At 40.0% G+C, this 18,900-nt stretch overlaps 2 long non-coding RNA genes and 1 other non-coding gene across 4 annotated transcripts; all 3 read left to right on the forward strand.

Moving 5' to 3' along the window:
* Positions 1 to 3,735: 3,735 nt before the first annotated feature.
* Trnas-aga lies at positions 3,736 to 3,817 on the forward strand. Its single transcript has one exon. It is a non-coding gene; the product is annotated as a tRNA-Ser (tRNA).
* Positions 3,818 to 3,949: 132 nt separating this feature from the next.
* LOC124344377 lies at positions 3,950 to 6,329 on the forward strand. 2 transcript variants are annotated; one of them, XR_006919716.1, is made up of 8 exons: positions 3,950 to 4,179; positions 4,233 to 4,329; positions 4,393 to 4,491; positions 4,573 to 4,652; positions 4,714 to 4,945; positions 5,098 to 5,482; positions 5,547 to 5,901; positions 5,967 to 6,329. It is a non-coding gene; the product is annotated as an uncharacterized LOC124344377 (long non-coding RNA). The 2 variants fall into 2 exon arrangements; XR_006919715.1 differs by lacking the exon at positions 4,573 to 4,652 and having other exon boundaries at positions 5,108 to 5,482.
* Positions 6,330 to 13,700: 7,371 nt separating this feature from the next.
* On the forward strand, positions 13,701 to 14,176 carry LOC124341774. Its single transcript, XR_006918602.1, has 3 exons — positions 13,701 to 13,793; positions 13,913 to 14,040; positions 14,115 to 14,176. It is a non-coding gene; the product is annotated as an uncharacterized LOC124341774 (long non-coding RNA).
* Positions 14,177 to 18,900: the final 4,724 nt, after the last annotated feature.

Consider the following 18,900-nt stretch of genomic DNA (forward strand, 5'->3'; position numbering starts at 1 on the left):
AAAATCACTTTTTTATTGAATGTTATTATTTTGTGTTTAGAAAATGTCCAGTGAGTGATCATTCTTTGAATATTCCACAGTAACTGTATGTATGTTTGGCAGTACGGTATCGATTTCCGCAAGTCGCTTTCGATGTGATTGTCTATTTTGATGTTTCCAACGTGAATTTGCCTCATCATACATTTTCCACCTGTGAAGATAGTGTTGCATACTTTTCTAGCAATCAGTCTTGAATTTGACTTTAACCTCTAATGTAATGATTCTATTGTGAATTTAGTTGATCTTAGACTGTAGAGTGTACACTTGGCAAAAGAACTTTCTGAATACATTGTCATCATGTATCCCAGTAAACACTTTCATGAAAGAAAAGGAGGTTGGGTAATATAGTATGACAAAATCCTTCGAACCGGAGTTGAATCAGTGACCTATGGATATCGATTCTCATACAACCTACAGTCCACCGCTCTACCAACTGAGCTATCGAAGGGTTATGAACAGGTTTTTATTTCTGTGACACATGTCGTTCAGAGAATGATGTGTCAAAGCGCAGATGGTAGGGTTCGAACCTACGCTCCCAGAGAGAAACTGATTTCTAGTCAGTCGCCTTAACCACTCGGACTGTATCGATTTCCACAAATGGCTTTCAATTTTATTGTATATTTCGATGTTTCCAACGTGAATTTGCCTCATCATACATTTTCAACATGTGAAGATAGTGTTGCATACTTTTCTCGCAATCAGTCTTGAATTTGACTTTAACCTCTAATGTAATGATTCTTTTGTGAATTTGGTTGATCTTAGAATGTTCACTTGGCAAAAGAACTTTTTGCATACATTGTCATCATGTATCCCAGTAAATACTTTCATGTAAGAAAAGAAGGTTGGGTAATATAGTATGACAAAATCCTTCGAACCGGAGTTGAACCAGTGACCTATGGATATCAATTCTCATACAACCTACAGTCCACCGCTCTACCAACTGAGCTATCGAAGACTTATGAAACAAGGTTTTTATTTCTGCCACACCTGTCGTGTAAGAATCATGTGTCAAAGCGCAGTTGGTAGGATTCGAACCTACGCTCCCAGAGGGAAACTTATTTCTAGGCAGTCGCCTTAACCACTCGGCCACATCTTCTGTTGGATTGTCCAAAAAAAGTTTTTTGAATCCTCCCTATATTGTCTTCTGGGTGGATTTTGACGTTTTGATTTTGACGTTTTAGCAATACGGAAAAGATGGTGCCGTATGGTATGGCCCAGGTAAACTCTCTTACCCCTCTCCCATGGGTACGTGCAATCCCCCCCGTCCGACCCCCCTTCTGGCCGGCTTGGGCTGCGCGTCAGTCCCGTAAAAATCGAAACTTTTAACACAATATCTTATTTCCGAATAAACCTTAAATTGCATATCAAATTGATATTTCTAACAAATGGGCTTTATTAACATGATTGTATTCAACCTTTTCATAAAAAAAAAGTTAAAAAAGTTTTGAAATATACAAGTTAAAAATGAAAAACGAACTGGACTATTACTAACATAGTTTAATTGGCTGAATAGTATATGAGCGGTGCCGGATCTACATTAAAATCGTCTTTTGGCAAATCCGACAAGGATGTCAGATTTTTTATCTGTTGAAATAGGACAGGTAGAAATAGGACTGCTCGTAAGGAGAAATAGGACTGGCAATAATGAGTTGCAAAAAGTAGTCCTATTTCGACCAGTCCTAATTTGACTAGTCCTAAAACGTAGTCCTAAAACGTAGTCCTATTTCTACCAGTCCTATTGCGTTTCAGTCCTATTTCACCGACTACCCTTAAGGTGTATAACATATATTTTGGGGGGATTTTTTCGTTCACGGGAACGTCCCTTTTAAATTGGAGGTAAAAGTTTCCGCACAGTCGAGAGGGCCAGTAGTAAATCGTACTACTTTGGCTCTCTTGTACTGGACGGAAAATAGGGCTAGGAGAGTTATTTAGGGCTTAAAAAAAGAGCATCGTTAGCTCTATAACCTCATTTATAATTTCGACCCCCATGCTATTTGAAAAATCACTTTAATTTCGATGTGAAAATGAAAAGTTTTCATTTCTCAGTTATTTTCCCTTTGTTCCCCCCTCCCGTAGTTGCCGGTTTTCCAAATACCAAGTCTAAAAAAAAGGTCCTAGAGATTTTTTTTTTTTAATATAAATTGGGCACACCTCGGATTCCGAGTATAGCCCAGTGTATTGCACGCCGATGGAGATATACATTATTTAGAAGTGAAAGGTTATAGGTACAAGCGAATAAAAACAGACAAAAAATAACCGAGGGGAAACTGGGCCTACCGCCAGCTCTAGTGCGGGCCTCGAGGGGGGACCCTGTGTCGCCATTTGATGAGACCTGCCCGGCTTGGTTGAACCTGCTGGCCGCCAGCCGGCGACCGCCGGTGTAGCTACTGACAGACACAGGAGCCCTCTTGGCAGTTCCTAGAGTGCGGCCTATGTGACAAGTTGGTGGGAGGGGGGGGGGGGGCATGGGCGAAGAGAAAGAAAATAAAACGAAACGGAAAGAGAAAAAAAGCCTAAACACAGCAGGGTTGCCAAACCAGAACAAAATAGACGACAGACGCGATAGCGAGCGGCCTCATCCAGAAACGACAGACTCGTTTGGGGAGAGGGTAGGCCAGGCGTCTAGTCATGACAGTGCAGCCGATAGCCTGGGGCCAGAACGATAGCATGGATATCGTGGCCAGGCAGCAGCACCTTAAATAAAACAAGACCCGGAATGTTGGCTAAAAGACTCTAGGCCTGTTTTAAAACGAGCCGTTTGGATTTTGTGATGAAAACGACCAGGGCATGCCAGAGAGGAATACATGTGGGAAACGTAGATAGCGTTGGGGGCCAGCGGAGATCGTTTGCAGAGGTTGTGAGAAATAGGGATTGACGCAACTGGGAGAAATTTGGACAGTCAAATAGAAAATGAGAGATGGATTCGAAAGAATGGCCGCACGCACAGGCAGGGGAGGCAGAGAAGCCAAAGCGATGCTGATGGGAGTTGAGAGCGCAGTGACCGGACAGTAGCTGAAACGTCACTGCATTGGAGCGATTGCGCAGGAGCAAGGCAGCGGAGGTGACTTCTGGGAAAAACAGTCGAGTAGTAGCGCCATTGGGAGAGTAGGTCCACTCCTTGTTCCATACTTCAGTCAGAAAGGCAGAAAAAGCCTTAGCAGCGAGGGATTTTGTTGGTAACGCCTCAGCGTTGGGATCACCCCTAGTGGGTCGGTCTGCCCAAAGCCTAGCTAAGACGCAGCCAGGAGAGGACGAGTGGCATGCAGGAAGGAGCAGACAAGACTGACCGAGGGCCTGTATAGCAGAGAATACAAGTGCCTCAGCCTCAGACAGAGAAGACGTTGGCTGAAATAACGTTGGAGTGTCCTTGCCCTCTAAGCAGATTTCAAAATAATTAAAAGCATGCCGCCTATGGGAGATGATTTCCACGGCTTTGGAGAGTGCAGAGCATATTGCGAGTCTATTATAGAGATGGTTATTATTGATAGAGATGGCCTGTCTTTTTTCTCCCCCTGCCCCTTACATTTAAAATCTCGGTATTTGGAAAAACCGGCGATCCCTGGTACTTTCAGTCGTTTTGTAGAAAATTCCTACCATTAAACTTAAAACATTTATTGTCACAACTCTGCTATTAACTAATCTACCAAGAAGAAAATATAGGGAGGATTCAAAAAACCTATTTTGAATAATGTAACAGCAGATGTTGCAGAGTGGTTAAGGCGACTGACTAGAAATCAGTTTCCCTCTGGGAGCGTAGGTTCGAATCCTACCATCTGCGCTTAGACACTTTATTCCCTACAGGACAAGTTTGGCAGAAATAAATGGAAAAATCTATTGCACCGTGGAGTCCACGGCGCTCTAGTGTCACTTAGTGTTATTATACTGTGGATCCACTCCATTTCAAAATATTCTATTGCTCCGTGGATACCAGGTGGCGCGGACTGCTCTGCTGTACCTTCTTCTGCTCTCTTGGTTTTCTTTCTTTACCTAGTAATTGGCCTGATTATATATTTCGTGAGTGTTAATGGCGTCCTTGTTTCTTTGATGAGTTGAAATTTTCCTGCTGTCATTGCTGACAATCATGATTTGATGTAAAGATTGAATTGGACACCGATCCTTTATCACAAAACCAATAAGTTAGTTTACGATCAGATTTCTTACATGTTTTATTAATAAATTTGTCTTTTTTTCAGTTATCACAACACCAATCAGTGCATGACGAGCTTTCTGCAAACAGAGTTGATTTAAGAATTAATTTGTCATTTTTTACAGTTATCACTAAACAAATCAGTTAGTGCATTTTGAGCTTTTTGCTTGGATACATGATGGATTGATGAATTATGTTTATTACAGTTATCACAAAATCAGCAATCATTGAGTGCACGAAAAGCTTGGTACAGAGTGGATTACTGGATTTTTATTGTTTTACAATTATCACAAACCCAGCAATCAGTAAGTACAACACGATGAGTTTTTGCTTTGGCAGAGAGTTGATTAATGATTTTTTATTTACTACCGTTATCACAAAATTAGCAATCAGTAAGTGCACGATGAGCTTGGTTCAAAGTGAATACTGAATTTTTCATGTTATACAGTTATCAATAAACCAATCAGTAAGTGCACGTGATTAGCTTTCTACTACAAAGTGATTAAAGATTTTTCGTTTTTTTACAGTTGTCACAAAACCAATCATCATCAAAATTTTGGGGGTAAACCTTTGATGCATATTGTGTGATACCATCCTTCACAACCCTTTGTGTCATATCCGATGAGCTCCAACCCCTTTTTCTCCCATCCGGTTTGGCGACAACAGCTCTTCTTCTTGTACAATCTCCCTAGACCTCTTGGCTCGGATTGGATCCGACAGAAATGGCGTTAAGGTTCCCGAAACCAAACAGTCCATCAGGTGCGCACGCAACTTCTTTTGGTTGCATAATCTGTTTTCAGGGTCTTCTCCAGTGACCAAACTTGTGACAAAAGCAATGGAGAAGACTCCGCAATCATATCCGTTACTTTGACGCTGACAAGATTTAACAAGGTATGTCATTTTCTTTTCAGGCGTGTAAAGGAGACTCGACATGCAGCTCAGGATGTGGTCGTTCTTCCATGGCGTGCTGGGCATACTGTCGTACACCAGAGCGTGGTTAGGTTGGAAAAACCTTTAGCGACACACACCCAATGGTTTGACCCATTCTGGATTATTTGGAACCATTGATCGCCCTGCGCGGGAGAGAATTCAAGTGTCGCCCCCATTGTGGAGCAATACAACCCTCCGATCGTTGGATGAAGTCTTTTCAGGATCACTTGGGCCAAGTTCATGTCGCCCGTGTTTAGATAATTGTGGTTCGTTATCATTTGGGGCTTATCCAAGAAGAGACAGGGCTCTCTGATCCTGCTTCTATGTGTTTTGGCTGTACGACAAGTTTTTAGAACCTATCAATAGGTAACGAGGAAATTAGTAGCATTTATTTGAAAGACTTTCTTATTTAATTTTTTTACCTCCAAAGACGGATCATCAATCGTAGCAGCGTCCACTTTGCATTTTCCGTCGGCAGACAAATCGTAGGGTGAAACGGTGGAAGCTTCCACTTCGCAACTTTCGTCCACAAGAGGACTATCAGCAAGTGAGGGAGTGATGAGATCAATGTTATTGCACGTTTCTTCCTCTCGTGCAATGGCCTCGGCTTCCTCGTTCAGGATTGCCACTTCTTCTTCCAATCGATTATCGAAGTCGTTTCTTGCCAGTCTTTTCTTTTTTGCGTGCTTGTGGTATGGGTTGAAGAAGCCTTTGTCTTCTTTTGGCCTGCCCCGTTTTCTTGTTGCAACCGTTAGATGAATGGCTGCCCAAGACGAGATCTACAAGTATTTGATTAAAAAATTATAAAAAGAAATCAAATTTTAAAAAAGTGTTACCTTTTCGTTTTTAGGCAAATCAGTACTTTCATCAGTAGTAGAAGGTTCTTCATTAACATCAGCTCTACCTTCTTCCTTTTTATCCTCTTGTCGACTTAAAATAACCAACTGAATTGGCTTATCGGCCTTGATCAGGGCATGTATGTCGTGAAACAGCCTCATCTTCTCCTGGAAATCTGGTATGGTCCGGGAACTGATTGAAAAAACAGAGCAATGTAGACTTTTCCTTTCTTTTGTATTGTGGTGTTTAAAAAATCTGAAGCGTGGACTTTTTCTCTGTCTGTGAAAAATCATTATTCCTTGTTTTGATGCTCTGTTTGACAACAATTAATTTATGAGTTATTGTTCCTGATGAACCAAATATAAAATAGATTTTTTCTCCACCTTTTCCAATTTGCAAAAAAATTTCCATTTGCAATTGCAATTGGTATGAGAAGTGTGAACAGTGTGAAATCCTATTTTTTTAGATATTTGGTCCAATCCGGGAATAGTACCAGCACATGTAATCTGACTTTTATTTACAGAAAGTTGAAGCTACAAAGAATGTTAACTTCCCTTCGCGACATCCTAGCCGTCATCAAATGTCAGTAGCATAAACCTTCTCTATCCATCATCCTAAAAGGCCGTGCTTAATGGAAAACAATTAATGATTGCCGCAAATGGAGGAATCGTGATGAGTGGTGGTTATTTCGTCCTTCAACAACGGCAGCAGAAGCAGCGACGAATTTCACTTTTAAGTTCGACTCATATGGTCATTGCTGCCGCTGAAGCCGCCGCTGCTGCCATTTTGGACAATCAACAACTGCAAGTAGCACATTCTCCACTCATGATGAGTAACATTTTACTCCTTTACGGATTTTTTTTGGGTAAATTAGCTGTTTTGAGCAGGGGTTCTTCTTATACTGCCTGAACAATCCAGTGGTACTTCGATCTTTTTTTGGTGTGATCAACAATCCCCAGCTCCTTACACGAACCAAAAAACGCTTGGGTCGATCAAGATATTTATAAAGGCTTGTGAAACAACGTGTTTTTTCCTTCGATCCAGAAAAAATACAAAGGAACCAGTTGCAATTTTTATGGACAACTGCTATGGCGATGATCCTTCTTGTGTTGCCTTGATTGGTCAGGTTGAAATTATATTTGTCCCACCTAATTGCACCTCCACCTATCCACCTCTTGATCAAGTGATGATAACTACACTGAAAACTCTTTCCTAGTGAGAGATATTAAGCTCTTTTCCGGCAGCGTAAGAGAGATTCAAATTGCTTCAAGAGTTCGCAAGGTAGGTTCGATCTTCAGTCTTAATAATCTTTTAAGAAATGTGGTTTTAGACATAATTTTTAAATGTCATTCGGGCGAAACAATGCTGGGGGCATCATGAATAACGACGCCAGATTGTGTCATAATTCTTGAATAAAAAAAAAACATTTTGTCATGTTTAATTCACCCTTGTTGCCTTCCCCACCTTCCTAGTGTAATAAGCTCGGATGGTCGTGAATGTCGTACTCAAGCCCAACGTCTAGTAGTTTGTGACATCTTCATTATGTTTTTCCAATTCTCATTTGACCCAAATAATTTTGAAAACCTTGATTCACTCGGTCTTTTGGCTTCGAATTAGCGGAGAATGTAATTATATTATTATAGTAAGGCTTTTGCATACTCTGCCACCAAACTGTCAAAAGAAAGAGCAAATCAGAGATGTGTTTACAGAGTCTTATTGCTATCGCCAAAGTCAACAGAAGTAAGAACTAAAAACGGTAATGCAGCTGTTTTCAACCTATCCCAGGATATAGTCGACACAGACAACGGGCGCCTAGTGAGTGCAACTTTTCTCACAATTCACAACTTTTCATTTATTGTTTACCAATTGTATTATTCTTTCACATTAATCTGAAAAAATTTGTTTGCTTATAAAGCTTTCCATGAAATACACATCTTTTGAAATATGGGTTGTTTGCTTTTCACTGGTGTTTCGTTTTTCATGTAATTGAATAATAAGAAAAGGGTTCACCATATTCGTTATCCTTACATTTTCTATATTTTTATGCATTGCTTGGCAAGGTATCAAACACAAAACATTAATCTGATCTTATTTAAGAGAGGGAAAAATATGACCATCTATCTCACTTCTTATCAGGAATATTAGATAAAGAACAAACTATTCATTATCTTGAAGAAGAAACGGAAAAAAGAAATAATTAATTTGTAGATGTGTAATTGTTGCTGTATCCACTTCCATTTCTTTAAGGTACTCCGATAACGAGTAACAGTTTAAGTTGGAAATTTCTTTGGACATTGAAGTGTTTGCAATTACTTTTTTTAATTGACAAATAAAGAACAAATTTTTTGTTTATCAATACAGTTAAGAGCAACCGTCTTACTAAGTGTCATATCAGAAATAACCGTTTCCTTTTATAAGTTGAATAAAATTGATAGTTGTGTTTAATAAAGAATTATTTATGTCAACCTTACGTCATGTCTAGATGAAATATTTGTTGCCAGATTTTTTACCAAATTAGTAAACATCCTCATTACCTTGCTTGTCTCTTTCTCTCTTTCCTTTGCTTCATTGCACTCATTTTACCTTTTTACTTGCTTTTATTTGAACTAACTCCACTATCCCCATATCCTAAATTTTTTGAAGATGAAGTTTTAGCCGTCGTTAATCTAACTGTCCACTTATTGTGCAAGATGACATAAAACAATCAAAGATGACAATTATCAAAAAAAAAAAAAGATTAAACGTTAGATACGACGTTTATGGATCCCCCGAAAAACACGTTTACTCTGTGGACCGTGTACTAAGGGAGTGGGATTCGGTTTGATCGAGACTACTTTTACAGACGACATTTTGAGCACAGTTGAATATTTCGTCAGCCCAAAAATAATCCAAAAACTAGAGTAAACTTGAGATATGACATGTGTATTTTTACGGATTCCCACCAAATACGTTCACTCTGTGGACCGTGTGCTAAGGGAGCGGGATTCGGGTCGCTCATGTCGTCTCGAGCAACCCGCCACTTTTTTTAAAAGAAGACATTTCGAGCAGAGTTTTATATTTCGTCAGCCATAACATTATCGAAACAAAATGATTAGATTACACGTTAAATACGACATGTGGATGTTTACGGATTCCCCAAAAAACGTTCACTCTGTGTAACGTGTACTAAGGGAGTGGGATTTCGCTCGTGACAAGCAAAACACCACTTTTTCTTGCAATATCCTTGACATTTTTTTAACTTATTCTGTGATTCAACTTTCTTGGGTTTTGACACTTTTATCCAGCATTCAAGTCACCGTTTCCCTAAATCATTTTACTTGTCACATCGATCAATTAATTCTTATTGTTGTGCATACTAATGGATTTTGATTTTTGTTTGCAAGACTAGTCACATCCAGTGTTGAGGACGTTGCAGTCATCTGCGACACTTACCACTCAGCTCTGATGTCATCCATAAAAATCGTCTGTATTTTCATCTGTATACCGATGTCCTTTTCTACTTTCATAACAGTTTCGCGCATCGGCAGCTAAAGGACTGTTGTTATTTATTGTGCAACTGACTGTATGGTGAATCTGCCCTTTCCCTATTCTAAATTTGTTGTAGACGGGCTCGATGTTGTTTTGCCAGGCGAAAAGGGTGATACCAATTTACAAGATCGTGATAATGTTGGATTTGTCCTAGAGTTACTACTACTACTGGAATTTAAAAAAAAAATTTACAGAAAAAAAATAAAACATGTGAACGCTCCAAAGACGATGTAGAAGACTGTGGCGAAATAGGCCACACTGAAAATATCTGTGACGACGCAACTCTCAGAAGTAACGGTAGTTCAATGCTATCATGGAATTAGTATTTTTTACAATTATTTTTTTTTCGATAATTGCAGATGCTCGACTTGTTAACCACCCTTAACCACAAGATCGAATTTGTTTCACAAACTTCCTTTATGGAGACGGAAGTTTAATGTTGTTGGTGAGAGAGGCAAACTGAATACATCTAAAATGTCCATCACAAAACTAAAGATAGCTTAATATGAATGATGGGATCACGCTCCAGTAAGTTTTCAAGTATTTTCTATTTCATACTCATCCAAAGGAAGTCGTTCTACTTTTTTGGGGAAATGCATTTGACCTCGAGGAATTCACCATACGAAACGAGCTTTTGGTGCTGTTCCTCGTCGTCAATATCGCCGTGTGCTACAGAGTTTTTGGTCGGAAAGTATATACAAAAGAGCCGGAAGAGCTACATTAATGAATGAATAGTTGGGTGTTCACTGGATCCTCCAGGATTTTGGATTATTCAAAAAAATTGGTAATAGAACAAAAATTATGATAACAAAATTAATATTCATAATATGCAACCTCTATACAACCCTGTTTGAATTTCGCGTTTAAAACGAACTCATAATTTTTCGCAAAAAGATCATTTGTTAGATATATTGTGTTTGGTACATAGTTGATCTCAGCGCCTGTAATTTTGTCTGTGACATGAACGGTTTTATATTTCCTTCTGTGAATAGATGCTCTGTTATGTCAATTGCATCAAGAAGTACATATAACACTTTACCAATAAGTGCAAAATATTTCATTAGTATTGAGAGTATAGCACATATACATTCAAAATTTTATATGATAGTTTATGTTTTCATTCCTAGTTTTCTTTGCTGATGGATTCATCTCTTTGTCGACCGTTCATGACCCGAGTTGAAACGAGCGCTCTCTGAGCTAGAGCGGAATGCGAGCGCGCTCGCGTTTTTCAGTGAGCGGCGAGCGGGAGCCGCTTGATTTTAAAAATTGCGAGCTAGAGCGGGGGCGGAAGCCTCGCGAGCGGAAATAGTTCCTTCAGTGGCGCCATCTATGATCCAGTGTTGTCACAAAGTGAATTTGACTGTAAAGCCAAATGAAAAAAATGAAAGCAGTAGGCCTACTGCTAAGTCTAAACGCAAAGACGTCAAGTACAAGTAAGGCATGGCTGACGCTGATCAAATCACGCTTTCAGGCTCTGAATCTGAATCAACCCACGCAAATTCTTCGTAAGTTAATAATTATCCAATAACTCTCATGATCTCATCGTGAATTATTTTCATCTATTTATTTCATTAATTGATTATTTTTATTTCTATTTATCTCTATTCTCATGTGATGTGACGATGTCAGTATGAATGACGAAAATAGAGAAGAGAATTCATCCTCTAGTGTTCAAAAATCAAGAAGCTGGAATGAAACAAGAATTAAGTTGCCGTTGAAGTGCTAATTTTGATAGACTGTTTTTTTTTAAACAAAACTGTAAATCTTCGAGAAATTGGAAGACTAGTCCTTCTAAAACCAATTAGGGCAACCAACCAACCATTTATGTTTTCAAGTTTCAACTTCTCACTTTTTAAGCCATTCAAATTAAGAATAAATAAGGATGCAATCCTTAAAACAATTGAGCATTTTTGTTAGAAACTAGAAATGTAATGTATTTCATTAAAATACAAGTTTTTTCAAAGAACTCTCAGTATCAGGACACATCGAAATTTCCTACTCAACAACAAAAATTTTTAAGAGCGGAAAAAGAGCGGTTTTCGAGCGCGCTCAGCTCTTTTTTAAAAACCACGAGCTAAGAGCGCGAGCCGCTCGTTTTGAGGGTAGGAGCGGATAGCTCTGAGCGCGCTCCATTTTCAGTGAGCTCCTTTCAACTCTGTTCATGACATAAAATGCAGCATTAAGCATCTTCAACATGTCCGTAGTAGGTTCCGTATTTTTTAATAATTACATTCCGAGATCAATTCTGTAATATTCGAACCCGCTGCTGTAGATTCTAAAAATAGCTTTATATAAATGTAAAATTCATATTGGTTATTTTGAAGTGGTAGAAATCTACCACTACCACTGAAACTAAGATGTTGAAATAACAAAAAAATGAATAAAAATTTTTTATTTCTAATTTACTTTTTTTTTTAAATTAAAGGGATGTGTTATGTAATTGCAAACTTCTTCCATTTCTCCACGCGCATTAAACAATGTACTCCTTTGTTGGTTTTATGTCCGTAACGAACAACGTTCATTACTACTGCGTCTTTCTTTTCTTTTTCTTGCCAGTTTGACCAAAATTGGAAAAAATTGAATACGAAATAATAATTGTTCTTGCATAAGGAGTTTCGTAATTTGGACGATTGCTTCGTAAGATTTTGGTACGACGGCTCAGTTTTCGCCGTTTTCTAAAATAAAATGAGACTATCGCCGCTAGCGGCGCGACCATCTCGGCAGACATTCAAGGAGGGCTGGGGGTAGAGTTTTAAAGAGGCATGTCCGTAGCGGACCCATCAAGGCGACGCCACTTTCGAGAGAATCTTCTGCCATAAGAGACCGGTAACCACCGGTAACCATAGTTAATGGCTCTGGTAATATAGCTAGGGTTTAGTAACGGTTCACCGTACCTATTTTGACAATAATTTCTGTGATGACGCCACATCTGGCATCTTACCCCCCCCTTCCCCCCCCCAAAAAAAAATGTGCCCAACAGAGAGGCTCGCGGCCTCGTTCCCACTCAGTCCAAGTTTGCCCCTCTTGTAGTGACGGCCACGTTGCATCTCTCTCCGTTCCTAATAAAAATTGCCTTCCGCTTAGTTTCAGCGTACTTCACTTCATCACAATTACCATACTACTTATGAACAGAATAGCCAAACCTCGAGAGAGCGTCAAGTTTTCATCTACCAATAAACCTTAATTCAGTTTTTAATTTGAATTTGAAGATGGGGGGGGGGGGGGGTGAGGGATATGCGCCAAACTATAAAACATTTCCCATGCTCGTTTGGGTACATACATTAATTCCTGTCATACTTTCAACGTTTTCAACGACAGAATTTTTTAAATTATGTGTTATGTTTTATCGCATCAGCTGTGTTGTCAGATAGCACTTGAATGCTCCTAGATAATGCAGCGTAAGAGTCGACGGTCCAAGTTACTGGGCATCCTTCATTAACCTCGCAGCCGAGGCATCAGCATGGAGTAAAATTTTTGGCTTGCAGTTCAGGTTTGGAAGACCCCAAAATCGGTTGCGGATCAGACGATATTGGAGGGGCCAAGCCTAAGTGATCGCTGAAGTTTCTTTCCGATGGAAACAACTCCCTCACATCTAGAGTTCCTAGTTTTTTCCCCTTAGCCAAACCAAGGAAAGAATTTTTTGCATCCCTTGCTGCCATTTTCAATGACAAGGCTGCCAGCAACAGAAACCACTCGCTTCTCAAAAGGAAATCGACTTCTACGGAAAAGTTATTGCAAGAACCTAGCGTTGGTGATACTTTCAGTGATGACGTCGAATGCGTTTCACGTGGAGTTCAATGCAATCAATGTGACTGAAGCTCATGTTCATCGGTAAATTCATTCTATCGAATATTCACTCCATTACTTGAGTTATTCGTATCGGTCTTCCGCTTGTCTCCCTTTCTTTTTCATCAATGTAATTGAACTTAGAAATTTCGCGACATTTGTTTAGTTCACAGATACCTCATTTTCTGTTGTGTTCTTGTTATTGTTTAACGTTACTTGAACGTTCTAAAGACGTGCTTTAAAATTCTTAAAGTTTTGGTATCTGTAACCACTGTATTTCTGCAAAAATTACTTTAGATGTTTTTCATTATCCATAAACCTTAAACTATGATCAATTTTGTATTGGGCGCGTTCTGTTTTATTTCTAGATTTACAATAATTGAGTAATTTTTCCCTGTATCACTTATAAAGGCACGTGTAGATATCAGGAAGTTTGTGAAGATTGGCAGGCCAGGTTACAGAGTCACAAAGCAGCGTGATCCAAACTCTGGTCACCTGAGCATGCTTTTCAAAGTTGACTACCCAGGTATAATTTGATGTCCAAGTGGATTGTTAACTTTTGTATTAGCTTGTATATGTATTTTTTACCTATGAATTATTTTAAAGGCATCTAATAATGGAACATAGTTTTTACCTGTCATACAGAAATCGCTGAAGGAGTTGCACCTAAGCATCGATTCATGTCAGCCTATGAGCAGCGTATTGAAACTCCAGATCGTCGTTGGCAGTATCTTTTGTTTGCTGCAGAACCATATGAAACAATCGCTTTCAAAGTAAGTTTCGATAGACTCATTTAATTTTTTTTTAGTTTTCGTCGATTTTTCATTTGTTCCCTTCTTCTTTTCAGATTCCTTCTCGAGAGGTAGACAAGAGCGAAGGCAAATTTTGGTGCCGCTCAATCCTATTCACAGGTGCTTGTTCAATATCTTCACGGAATTTTTCGTGTAGATTCTCTTGACCTTCTGAAATAAACAAGTATACATTCATTAAAAATAATTTAAAAATATCTAAATAGATTGTTGGCAACCAACCAAGTGTGCTGCTGTTTACGTTGGATTTGTGTTTTAGATGAGAATTTTTTTTATCTTACGGCTTCAGCTTTTTTTTCTAGATTTTGGCCTTCTTCTCACTTGGTTTCTTGCAGCCCCTAGGAAAGGGACCATATTTAACTTGACAATTCGTTTGGCTCGTTTAAAAGCATTTCGATGATCGACCTTTCTTAACTTATTAGCTGCTCTTTCCTCTATTTGCTGTAGCATTTCCTCCTCATTCCGAGGTTTAGGCTTACGACCCTTACGAATCATTTAGGACAATACCCCTTATTAATGAAGCAGCAGATTAGATGAAACGTGACAATTATAAGTTTGACAGTTCAAATGAAGAGGTGGTCTAGTTCAGGCGGGGGTGAGCTATTTTCAAAACAGCCGTCTGACGCTAAGGACGAGTTGCGGCCATCAGCCGCTTAGATCTATGGAATACCACGCTGCCGCCGACGGGCTAACCTCACCCTTGCCTGAGCCGGCTCAGCGCAACTCGTGTTGGAAAAGCGAGAGACTCTTGCGATAGTCAGCCATTTCTATTCTATCTGTTACCACGATCAAAACTTATAAAATAACAGTACACTAGTTAACAGGTATGTTTATATTAACATTTCTAATTTTATTTTTTTTAACTTCAATTGTTTCAAATAGAAAAAGGGAAAACCATTTATTGGAAAAACAGTTATGTATATTAAGATTTTGCATTTACAAACAAGTAATTATAAAGAATTTAACACTAGCTACACTAGCACACTAGATCTTCAGTTAATGAAGGTAACAGTGATGGGTGTGCGTATTGGTAGGCTAAAATCCAAAAGTAAAAATTTAATTTTAAGGTTTACCTAATTTTTGATACTTTTAGACCTACTTTTGTATTCCAAAAGGTGTTACCATGATATATTTGCTGTTGCAATAATGCTGGGGGGTAAGAATTAATCTAAATGAGTAATATTAATTAATTCCATTAATTTTCCACGCTGATACAGCTGGTTCAACTTATAAAATCAAAAGTTTTTTTTTAAACTAAACACCTACTTAGTTTTTTCTTTGAACTTGTGATGCAGAATTTTGTCTGGAGAAAATTCTTCCCTGGCTGGCCAAATTACTGCCCACTCTGAGCACCTTGTTGTTCTGCTCCTTAGCCAACTTGCTAGCCTGGCTGAGCACCTCTTCCACCTCTCTGGCGGCCTCTTTCACCTCTCTGACGGCCTCTTCCACTGGCTGAGCTTCTCTTCCACCTCTCTGGCGGCCTCTTCCACCTCTCTGACGGCCTCTTCCACCTGGCTGAGCCCATTGATGACCAATGCCAATCATCATTAAGCTTCGATAATGATTGGCCTTTCATTTTTTTCTTCATTTGTTTTACCTTGCTGAGGAATAATTTTTAATGCAGCTGCTTGAAGAAGGTTGCCCTTGTTGGGCTGAGCAGCTTGTTGGCCTGGCTGAGCAGCTTGTTGGTGTCGCTGAGAACCTTGTTGGTGTCGCTGAGCAACTTGTTGACTTAGCCCTGCAGCGTGTTGGTGTTGCTGAGCAGCTTGTTGGGGTCGCTGCCTTCTTTGCTGAGGAACCCTTTGAATTTGAGCTGCTATCTGAAGAAGGTGTCCACGGTTGTGCCCCAAACCAAGGCCTCTTACAACTCCACACTGAAATGGTAAGAACAGGTTAGTGAATTGATGTGTTATTAATTTAGGAGAACATACCATGGTGAAACGCCAGCTATTGTGCACAACAATACAGTTGAAGCGATACTCTCGGCTGCGATTTTTGTTGTATAAACGAGATATCAGCACATGCAAAGCTCCCTGCACTTGACGGTGACAGGCAACCTGAGTAATGAAGTTGGTTGTGTTAAGGCTTTCTGCGAAAGCACGCTGGTATTGGCTACTATTTCCACGGATGTTTCTTGCATTTCTAATTTCGAATGCGTTTAAAACCATTCTACGAAGTTAAGACCTCTTTAGGTATTGAAGGAAAGTTTAAATTCAAAACAAGCAGTAGCAGATAGTTTAAGTATGGTCTACTGTAATCATGACCGTGAATCTGGCTGTAAATGTTTGCTCGAATGTATCATGCCAGAGGGCATGATTTCGTTTGGAACCCTCAGGGCTAGTCAGATTCTCGGCATTGTGATTGGAGTGGGCCGTGGATAAAAGAAAATGAAGCTTTATTTTTATTGTATTGATTAGTTGTTGAAAGCTTGGAACTGCCAAAATTGAATCTTGAATCAATGCTACATAAATTGATTCGTTTTTTCAGTGTATTTTTATTGCCACATTTTGATTTACCCTTGTTATATTTTAAAGTAATTGCAATTTAATAAAAGCATTGTAATAAAAGTATAGAACTCAGGTTATTCTTATTTTCTGCCAATAATTTGTTTTCTTTTCAATTCAAAATTTTTCTCGGAATGCATTTTAAAGTTATCAGGGTCTGATGATGAAAAGAAAGAAGTTGTTCATGCTCTTGCACAGTTCAAATACGAAAATGGCCAACATAAGGACTCCAATTGAATTATCTCTCAATACAACTACAGCAAACTTTCTGTTTTGTTATAAAGAGTGATGAAGAAGAATCTCCTATACATATTTGGTTCATAATGAATATGTTGCAAGAAAACTTGCTGCTGCTCATAAAAACATAGTGTTGAAAAGTGGAAAAGGTATTGTAAATTATCTGTAAACCTCTAGCTTTTTAAGTCATAGCAGTTACTTGTTGTACAAGGTAATTTAAATAATAATAGGCATCAACTTAAATATATATAGTTTTTAGCTCTTTACTTAACCCTGTTGCTAGGCGTTGGTGAGGGAGACGGTACATCGCTTCCGGATGAGAGAGCGGAGCCCTCTTACAGCTTTCAGCGAGAGGTAGGAGACGTCGTCGGCGATCACTTTGGTCGATTCATCGCCGGATACATCAATCCAAACTTCAAGCCTTCGAGCTGATTTCCTGGTGCACGGGACCAAGTGTTTGAGCCGCACTTGTAGAAGTGGATGTCGTGGAGGCCGCCCTGGCCCGAACCAGAGAGGTAATCCGAGAATGGAAGCGGGTTAGGTGTTTTGCCGTCGAATCCACTGAATAAGTTATGGCTAAGCTGGGGACGGGCAGTGAGTCGGACCACAGGATCGTTGTTGTCGATGAGTTGCGCGTCCCGAGCAATAATCCATATATCCGAGTACTTTGTGAGCTGAGAGGCGTCTAGGCCGCCGGCCATACGGTCGGAATACAGGAAACCATCATGAGCAGTTTGAGGCACATTGGAAACGAATCTAAGAAATTTGGGGCAACGTGAGTCCATCTCGTCCAGGAAGCCACGGAGTACCCGCCCTGTGGCAAGATGAAGAGAGAGCGACGAAAGTAAGTGGGCTCTGAAAACCTCCAGCTTTTACCAGGGCGCCAGGTCTGAGTTGGCCAATTTGGTTAACTTGTCAGGCAGATCGGAGACGGGGCGGAAGTTTAGACGAGTGCCTAGGGGGACACCGAGATAGCACTCGCTCTCTCCCCCTTCCAAACCACGAAAAGGGGTGCCGTGTTTGGTCAGATGTGATGAGATAGTGGCATTTCCTTTGGACATTGCAAGGGTGGAGCATTTATCAACGTTGTAACCAGTGACACTGCCAGGGCTGACAACTCAGACGGTACATTCGAACCAGCGATATTGCATCCTCCTGTCAATGAAATTAATTAATGGGGTTTCATCAATAGATAACATCAGAAATATCACATATCTGAATGACGTGGAGTTGCGTAAGTGGTTGGTCCCTTGGGGCGGACATCACGGTACTTGAAGGTCAATCCATCAAGAAAAAGCGGGGTATCCTCCACGCTGGGGCCTCCGTTTACACCATGAGTGACCACCAATCTATCAAGAACAACTGGAGCAGCAGATGGTGATCCTTCGTCAGAACGACCATTGAAGTATGATATTTGCGGTTGGTTTCCTTGGAAGTTGACAATATATCCTTCTAAGGGTCGATTCTTGTATCTGACGTCGTCGCTTGACGTGAAAACAACCCCATCAGGAACATCTGAAAATTTTAAAATGTAAAAAAAAAATAATTACTGTGATCATACAGATAATTCCCATTAACGATACATTTAATGTTTTGGTTGGGAATTGTTGATGGAATAGTCGGCATAAACTTACATGCTTCAACTTTCCTGGCGTTGAACAATTTCCTGTACGTTTTCATGTAAGCAGAATTGTACCGTACGTTTAATCGGAGTCCAAGTTTAGCCGCCATCAGCATAGCGTCAAGAATGAACTGGAGTTGTTCCGGAGTAGTGCCGATGAGAGAAACGTCGTCTGCATAGGCGGTTGCTTTCAGCACGGCGCAGAAAAGGGGGAAAACCATAGTTGGAAGGAGCCTTAGCGCAGCGAGGCTTTCAAGAGTCCATCGCCCTGACGGACTCCAGAAGTGGGATGAATAGTGACTAGTTCCCTGCCAACCACAAATTGAAAGATGCTGTCGGTATAGATGTCAGAGAGTATGTCGCGCAGTTCAGTGAATCGGGAGTAACGCGAAGAGCTGGTGGAGAAATTCGTTAAGGAGCGAACCGAAGGCATTGGCAAGATCCAGCCAGCAGATGATGAGG

The sequence above is a fragment of the Daphnia pulicaria genome, chromosome 6 (assembly GCF_021234035.1).
Source record: "Daphnia pulicaria isolate SC F1-1A chromosome 6, SC_F0-13Bv2, whole genome shotgun sequence".
Classification (NCBI taxonomy): domain Eukaryota; kingdom Metazoa; phylum Arthropoda; class Branchiopoda; order Diplostraca; family Daphniidae; genus Daphnia; species Daphnia pulicaria.